The sequence below is a fragment of the Vanellus vanellus genome (genome assembly GCF_965231255.1).
Source record: "Vanellus vanellus genome assembly, contig: HAP1_SCAFFOLD_44, whole genome shotgun sequence".
NCBI lineage: Eukaryota > Metazoa > Chordata > Aves > Charadriiformes > Charadriidae > Vanellus > Vanellus vanellus.
Genome location: NW_028127957.1, coordinates 816,597 through 824,617, shown reverse-complemented (window position 1 = coordinate 824,617; position 8,021 = coordinate 816,597). Strand labels below are relative to the sequence as shown.

Genomic DNA, 8,021 nt, shown 5'->3' with positions numbered 1-8,021 from the left:
CAACTCAAACAAAAGTACTCACCCAGTTAACAGCACAGAGGTTTCAGTTTTCTTCCAAATTCACAAATTCGATGAGAAGAGAACACAAGTTTGAGCTAACAGTCCAGAAGGGGTGTGTTTGCTGATCCTTAGGTAGCAGTACATGTGCCTGGTCAGAGTCAAGCAAAAGGGCACGATGACCCCAGAACAGGTACATATGCCATCAGGACAGTTTGGGAGGTAGGAAATATGACCAGATTCATGAGAAAAAAATTAGCTGCATTGCTCAGCATGGCACATTCCCAGAGAGAGGAACTCAAGCCATACACAAAACCTGAGAACAAAGCTTTTAGTCAGATACGTTACTGCTGAGAAAGAGTGACAGCAGAGATGGACCAACTGCTTGTGCTCATCTGATCAGGCACCAGTGGCTGAAAAGTAATGTTGTCATTTGCGCTGGTTTACACCCAATCTCTCTGGGGCTTTATGTCCAGAGAGCCATTGCTGCTGAAAGAACGGACAACTCAATACTTTAAAATAGACTGTATGGCTTTTGTTAGTATCTGAATAAAAAGACATCTTCACAAACTAATCCGACGCGGCTGTAAGTAGCACCTGCGACCCCGGTTATTTCTTCCAGTGCTAAATGCTTTACTGTCCAACTCTTCATGACTCAGAGGAAACTCCCAGAAAATAGACACTTTCTACTTCAACTCATGGTCTACAGACAACAACTAAATTAGGCTTAGGAACTTGGAACTAAGACATGAAGAAGTTAAAAAATCGCCCGAAGAACTCAGACAAGCCCACAGGTCGCACAAGACCATATCCTTGCCAGACTTGGCTTCAGAGCAGATCAAAGAAAGATGAAACTGGGATCACATCGGCCCACACTGCTGAGTTTCACGGAAAGTCTTCACAGTGATTTATATCTTCAGAGGGCTACAGCCGGGCTTGTCTGCCTGGAGACAGAAACAACCGCATCTGGCTACTCTGCAGGAAGAACTGATTCAGTTTAACCCTTCCACATACAATACAGCCTTTTCCTGAACCCAAGCGCACCTCTGCGTGTGATTGTGAGTAAACGTTATAATCCGTTGAGCTGATTAAGTAACGATATTTCCCAGTATAACCATGGCAAAAGGAGTTTATTAGTATACCTTGTCTGCATTATTTTCCAGGAGTGATGATAATACGTGAAAAATCTGCCGTTTCTCCATGAGAAGACAACGGAGCAGGTAGTGCCCAGAGTATTGTAATGCATCATGGTTAGCAGAGTCTTTCTGGGATTGAGAGGAGCAGAAGCCTCCTGACTTTTTAAAAGACCCTGTTTGGATTAGTGCAGGGAGAGGACTCGGGAGGGAACTCTGAGAATGCTCTCAGGTCTCTGTAAAAGTTTGTCTCAGGTCTGTTTAGCTCAGAGGCTGCAGTCTCCAGCCTGTCCCCATGTAACGTGCAAAGTCAGAGGACACAACACAGTAACGTACCATCTTTCTAGAGACTTGCTTTTAACACTAGGATCAGTCACAAGGCAGACAAATTTCCTACTTTGACCTGAGGGCTAAATCCAAAGGGGAACTGAATTAGTCAGAACCAGAGAGACCTCACGCTCCTGGGCAGGGTGTTTGGGGCTCCCCAGATAATGTCACGGAGCAGTAGAAAGTGGAACTGTCTTCCCTGGAAACCATCAAGCTAAGCAAAGAGCCATCTGAGCCTAGCCAACAGTGCAGGCCACCAAGAACATGTAATTGTGCCCGCTAAGAAATGTCAGCTGTGAGCCCATTTCTGAGACTGGCTCTTAAAGCCAGAGAGAAACAGGTCCAGCTAATGGTTAGAGAATTTCAAGTCGCCACTTTTGGCCGATTTGGACCAAGGACTTGAATGCCGTCATGCAAGCCTGCATGATCTCTTTAAGCTCTGTAGACTTGCTGCATGCCAAAGGCACTTCAGGAAATTCTAGTCCCTAGAAGACAGACTCCTTTTTCACCAAATAATTTCCCTGCATTACTAGCTCTCAAACCAAAGACTGCCATCCTTGAATCCCTCGAGAGACAAAAACGGAATACCAGTCCTTGGCCTGCTGAGCAGATCTGTTGCATGGGTAGGTGAGGGGATACCCCAGATCCTGATCCCTGCTCCATGGATTGTTTACACATTTCCTTCAATGACTTCTTCACATGAAACAGTTGGTCAGGACAGTAGCCAGCATCAACCTGCCAGGTCAGGGCACCACTTACTCTTCCCTACCATCTCTGGTTCGGCCAACATTTCATCATTTATTTTTTTTTAAATCAAAACTTTAGTAGTCAAGGCAGAAAGCCAGAGCAGTACATAGCCAACAGGGCAGGGTGGTAAGAATTTGACTCCTTTTAAGCAGAGGAAGGGACTGAGTGCATGCCATGGGCAAACACTCCAGCTGCAAGAGGAGCCATTTTGGCAGAAACCTGTTCTACGGTTTATTTAAATATGCTCCAACGATGCTACCTCTGGTGGGTTAGCCTTGGCCAATGGTCAAACTCCCACTCAATTGGCAACGTAAGGGTGAATTCTTTTTAGCTCAGCGGGCCCATGACACCTCAGGTCATCAAGGAAGAGATGCAACATACAGATGGGCTCGTGACCGAGGGGTGGGTTTGACTATGGATAATATATCACAGGTTATTCATGAATGTGAAACATGTGCTGAAATTAAGCAAGCTAAACGGTCAAAACCTTTATGGTACGGAGAACGGTGGCTGAAATATAAGTATGGAGAGGCCTGGCAAAGTGACTATATTTCCCTTCCACAAACCCGCCAGGGCAAGTGCTATGTGCTTACAATGGTGGAAGCAACCACTGGATGGCTGGAAACGTATGCTGTGTCTCATGCCACTGCCCGTAGCACTATTTTAGGCCTGGAAAGACAAATGTTGTGGCGACATGGTAGTCCAGAAAGAATTGAGTCAGACAATGGGACTCACTTCCGAAATAATCTCATAGATGCCTGGGCTAAAGAACATGGTATTGAATGGATATATCATATCCCCTACCACGCACCAGCTGCTGGGAAGGTCGAACGATGCGATGGATTACTGGAGACTACCTTGAAAGCAATGACTGCTGGAACATTTAAAAAGTGGGATGAGCATTTACCGAAAGCCACCTGGTTAGTCAACACCAGGGGAACTGTCAGCCGAGCTGGTCCGGCTCAGTCAGAGCTTTTACCTACTGTAGAAGGGGACAAGGTCCCTGTGGTGCATGTAAAGAATATGTTGGGGAAAACAGTCTGGGTTACCCCGGCCTCAGGTAAAGGCAGGCCCGCTCGTGGGGTTGCTTTTGCTGAAGGACCAGGGCATACCTGGTGGGTGATGCAGGAAAATGGAGAAGTTCGATGTACCCGTTAGGAGATTTGATTTGGGGCGAGAATCCTTAATTTTAAAATGTGTGGTGTTAATTGTCACATAACACTAACAGTGTTCAATAAGTGTTTTTCAGGATAACACGGTGGTAATGAAACCGGAGCCAACTCCATCGAATGGCGTCCAGCGACAGGGAACATGCTAGCCGTGAGCACAACACGATATATTGCTGCGCCCAACTCTACACGTCTGTTGTCCTGTATGGAGGCCTGGTCCCGATCTGACAACTGAGACGATGCCACATCACTGGTTCTTACCCTAAAAGACTATTATGATAGATGGAACTCCTAGTTTTCAACTAAAAAACTTAATAGACCTTTTAGAGGAAGAGCTTATAGCTTTAGAGGATTATATATTTGTGTGTATATATATGAGAGGACTAATACAACAGTAATTTGAGTGTGTCATATATATGGTATGAAATAAGGGGTGGAATGTCCTGGTTTGAGAGACACAGGACTAATTTCTCTTCTAATGCTTGGGAAAACTGCACTTTCAGAAGACTCCAGTGTCTGAATTTGTGAAAATATTTACTTTACAGCCAGCTATGGTGTGTGGGTCTCAAGGTCTCAGTGTTTTCGAGCTAGCCAGGTGCAGGGATGAGGAGGAGTGAGACCCGGGCACTTGACCCAAGCTGGCCAACAGGATTATTTCATACCATCAACGTCACACTCATTATAAATTAGAAAGTTTGCTGCGAAGTTCTCTCTCTCCCTTGATGGCTGCCATCCTGAGAACTTCGTGCCCTGGTGCCGGAGCCCTGAGGCCTTCCCTTCCTCCTGAAGCCGTAGCGCTCGCAGTGTCCGACATTTGCTGTCCACTGCTGGGAGTGCACAGCTTCCTACTGATAGAATTGGCTGAGTATAATCTTTGCATATTCTGTATTGGTGTCGGGATCAATATCAGTTCTTTAGTGCTGTTAATGTTAATTATCTAATCTTATTCTATTAAATCTGTTTATACTTCAGCTCTCGGGTTTTCTTGTTTTTCCCGATTTCCCTTTCCCAGGTGGGGAGGGGTCATCGGGTGATAGAATGATTGTCTAAATGACAACAGATTGTTATGGGTCTCTCAAACCATAACACTCCTGAAGACACCATTGCAAACTGGAATTAACATCACCGTGCACCAGTTATTCTTTATGTTGTCTCTATTTTTTCAGTCTTTCCCTGTCTGTTTTGTGCTGGGGTTGTGTCTTTCCGGTGGCCAGAAATGGCCTTGTCATTACAATTCGCAGAGAAGGACTGGCAGTGTAACGTGCTCGTTGTTGTTTCCCCAGCATCATCGTTTTGCCACTCCAGCATCTTTTTGGTGGAAAGAACTGACCTGGAAGCACTGATTGTTGTGGAAAGGTAAACTTGTAGTGTGACTATTTGGTGGTATTGTTTCTTGTGTAACTCTGCTTTTCACATGGCTTGTCTCAGCTAGTGAATGCTTTAAGTGAAATGCTACTTTGTTTATGTTTCCAAATTGATGTACTGAAGGTGTTGGGTTGGAATGTGTTTTTCTGCACAACCTAGAGTTTTGGAGAAAAGAGCAACAAGCTTTAAGATTTTGATCCTTGCGTGTCACAAAGCGGGAATGTTACTTTGAAAAACTGTTCTATGGGATTCTAATAAAAGAAGCAGCAACTTGGAACTTGGTGTTATTTTAATCAGTCTTTAATCAGTCTTACCCCGGCAGAAAACACTCATTCCCTCCAAGAAGCAGCAGAGGTTTCTAGTATGAGCCGGGCCTCTGCTTCCCAGCATGAAAAGGTCAAGATTGGTGAAGATACGGCGGCCTTGTGGAAGGAAAGGGAAAGGTACTGGAAGCAGAGGAGCCGCAGCAAGGCAGCGGGGCTGCGTCCGGGGGCCTCTTCCCGCTCTTGCCCTCGGCATCCCGTCGGGGCGGGAAGAGGCGGACGCCTCCAGCGGCGCCTGTGCTGTCGGCACCGGTGACTCGGGGCCCGATGCTCCTGGCTGCCGCCGTCAGTGCCACCGGCCCCGAGCTCGCTGGCGGGAGCAGTCGGGGCGGGAAAAGGCTTCTGCGTTGCTCCTCTTGCGCAGACGTGGCTGTGCTACTTACCCGCCCCGACGGGGGCTCCCCCGGCCGGGGGCTGCCCCTCCTGCCGCTGCCTGTGCCGCTGCGCCGCGCTGCGCTGCGGGGGCTGCTCTGGGCGGCCCCTCGGGCTCCTTTCGCTCCGCATCGGGCAACCTGCGGCGCTCGGTGACTCCCGGGCGCAGCCCCGCAGGGCTCTGCCCGCCCCGCGGTGGCCCCACCGCCCTCCCAGCGGGGGAGAGGGCGGGTACGGACGGGACGGTGTGTGCGGTACAGAGCACGTGCGGCGGGGCCCGGGGCAGGCAGGAGGGTCCGGCCGTGCCCCCCGCCGGCTGCCCCGCCAAAGGGGGATGGCCGCCGGGACGGAGCGGCCCCAGCCCAGCCCCGGGGCTGCCCCGACGCCCGGACAGCGGGGACCCGAGGGACACCGAGCGGCTGCCCCGGACCGGCCGGGACCTCGGGGCAGCGCAGGAGGGGAGCGCCCCGCGGCCGCCTCCCGGGGCGGCTCGGCCCCTCCGCCCGCCGCTCCTCTGCCCGCCCTGCGCCAGCCCGGCCCCGCCGCCGCGCTCGGGGACGGCCCTGACCGGCCGAGAGGGGCCGCGAGATGACGAGCCGATCCGAGCGGGGCCGAGTGTTGCCGAGCGGAGCCGAGCGGCAGCCGGTACCTCTCGCCACAGCCGCTGGCGAGACCTGGGCGTTGCCCGGGCAACGGCGGGAGGCTCAAACGCGCCGCAGCGGAGGGAGCGGCCGGTGGCCGAGGGAGCCGCTCCGGGGCCGGCCCGCTCCGCGGCGGAGAGCAGCGCAGCGTGAGGGGGGAGCAGGGGGACGGTGCGCTCGGCCTGGCGGCAGAGCCGCGGGAGGAAGGAGAAAGGCTGAGGAGCAGCCGGGAGCGTGAGCGAGAGAGAGAGGGGCCGCTGGAGCCACGCTCTGCCCTCCCGGAGACGGGGACGGGAACAGAGGACCGGATCTGCCGGTGACATGCGGAAACGAAACTCCAGACTCCACAACCGGGAAGGTTGTAAAGTAGGTGTTTATTCAGCGCTGGGCAGCACGGGGGGGTCGCCCCACCACAATCGTGCGCGCCCAATGCAGCGGCCTTCTCAAATATATATAGTGCTTAATTACATAATCATAAGATTTCCCAATACGCCTATACATATGCATAACCTGTCCCCACTTCGTATTAAAATTAGCTCTAAGAAGTCATTTCCATAAACTCCTCCCAACTGCGCTTGCACAATGCCTCCTGGTGGTGGTCGCTGAGGGTCATGACCACGAAGGCTGATGATTCCTCTTCATCACCGCAAGTAACTCTTTGTCCTTGCGCAGACTCAGTTCTTCTTTGGTCTCTGTCCAGACCGCAGGGTCGGTTTCAGCCGCTTTTCAAGGCATACTCTTATTCGTTATCAGGAGCTGTCCTTGGCAATCTCAAGGCTTCTTGCTTCGTCCATTTTTATCAGGCCTGTCCTTTAGGTTATGAATCACTGCTAGTCAATCAGTACACAAAGTGTTATTGTCTCTATCACATACCCCTGACTCACCGGGCAGACCCTCCTCTTGGGGAAGTCTGCTGCCCCCCTGGGCCCGGGTTAAGGACGTCACTAGGAAACTTCCCGGCCTGGTACGGCCCTCGGACTATTGCCCAGCGCTGCTCTTCCCTGTGGGTGGCCATGAAGCCACAATGCGTAGTCCGAGGGCGATCCGGAGAGACTTCAGGGCCTTGGGATGGGTGGTAAGGGAATCTGGAGCGCCGGCTATTATTCCTCTCTCCTTCCAGTTATGTGCAGCGACACTGGAAGGAACAGACGGACCTGGTCTCTTAATACAAGGCTCCATGGCTGCTGTCACCACCACAATTTTCGTTTTTTTGCACAAATAGGGTGGCCTCCATTGTGCCAGGCCTGCTGGGGTCAGATGGGATTGAGCTTTCTGAAAGGGGGAAGAGGGTCTTTGCTCAGGAGCCAGTGGGGTTCATTGGCAGAGCTTTAAACTAGACTTGAAGGGGTCAGGGATAGGATCAGGCTTGCCCGTGACAAGCTGCGGGAACATGCTAAGGTCAGGGGGACGGGGCGCCAGCGATGACCCTCAGCCTGTAGGTCTGAGACGTGCTGGGTGCAGCAGACTCGCAGTCTTATGGAGATGAGCCAGGGGCTTCTGACGGAACAGAAGCCAACAGGGAAACATCAGTGAAATCACAGTATCATAGAATCATTTGGGTTGGAAGGGACCTTTAGAGGTTGTTGAGTCCAACCCCCTGCAATAAGCAGGGATGGGGCATCTGGGAAGATTATGTTTTTTGATGATGAGGGTGTGGAGACACTGGCCCAGGTTGCCCAAAGAGGTGGGAGATGGCCCATACCTGGAAACATTCCAGGTCAGGTTGGATGGGGCTCTGAGCAACCAGACCCAATTGAAGACGACCCAGACCATTCTATGATTAACTACCGCATGGAAAAAACATACAAAGGAAAACTGAGTTAGAAGCAGGTTAGGCTGATTCACACAGAGACTGGAGACGCAAAGAGTAAGGAAGACCCTCCCATTGAGTCACGAGGTTCAGAGTGGATCCCCTTGCCTTCTAAACTCCTTATGGAGCCCCGGTCT

The 8,021-nt window shown here is 51.4% G+C and overlaps 1 long non-coding RNA gene across 1 annotated transcript; it reads left to right on the top strand.

Moving 5' to 3' along the window:
- The first annotated feature begins 855 nt into the window (after window positions 1-855).
- Window positions 856-3,655, top strand: LOC309684816. Its single transcript, XR_014270348.1, has 3 exons — window positions 856-1,055; window positions 1,161-1,217; window positions 3,454-3,655. It is a non-coding gene; the product is annotated as an uncharacterized lncRNA (long non-coding RNA).
- The last annotated feature ends 4,366 nt before the right edge of the window (window positions 3,656-8,021 follow it).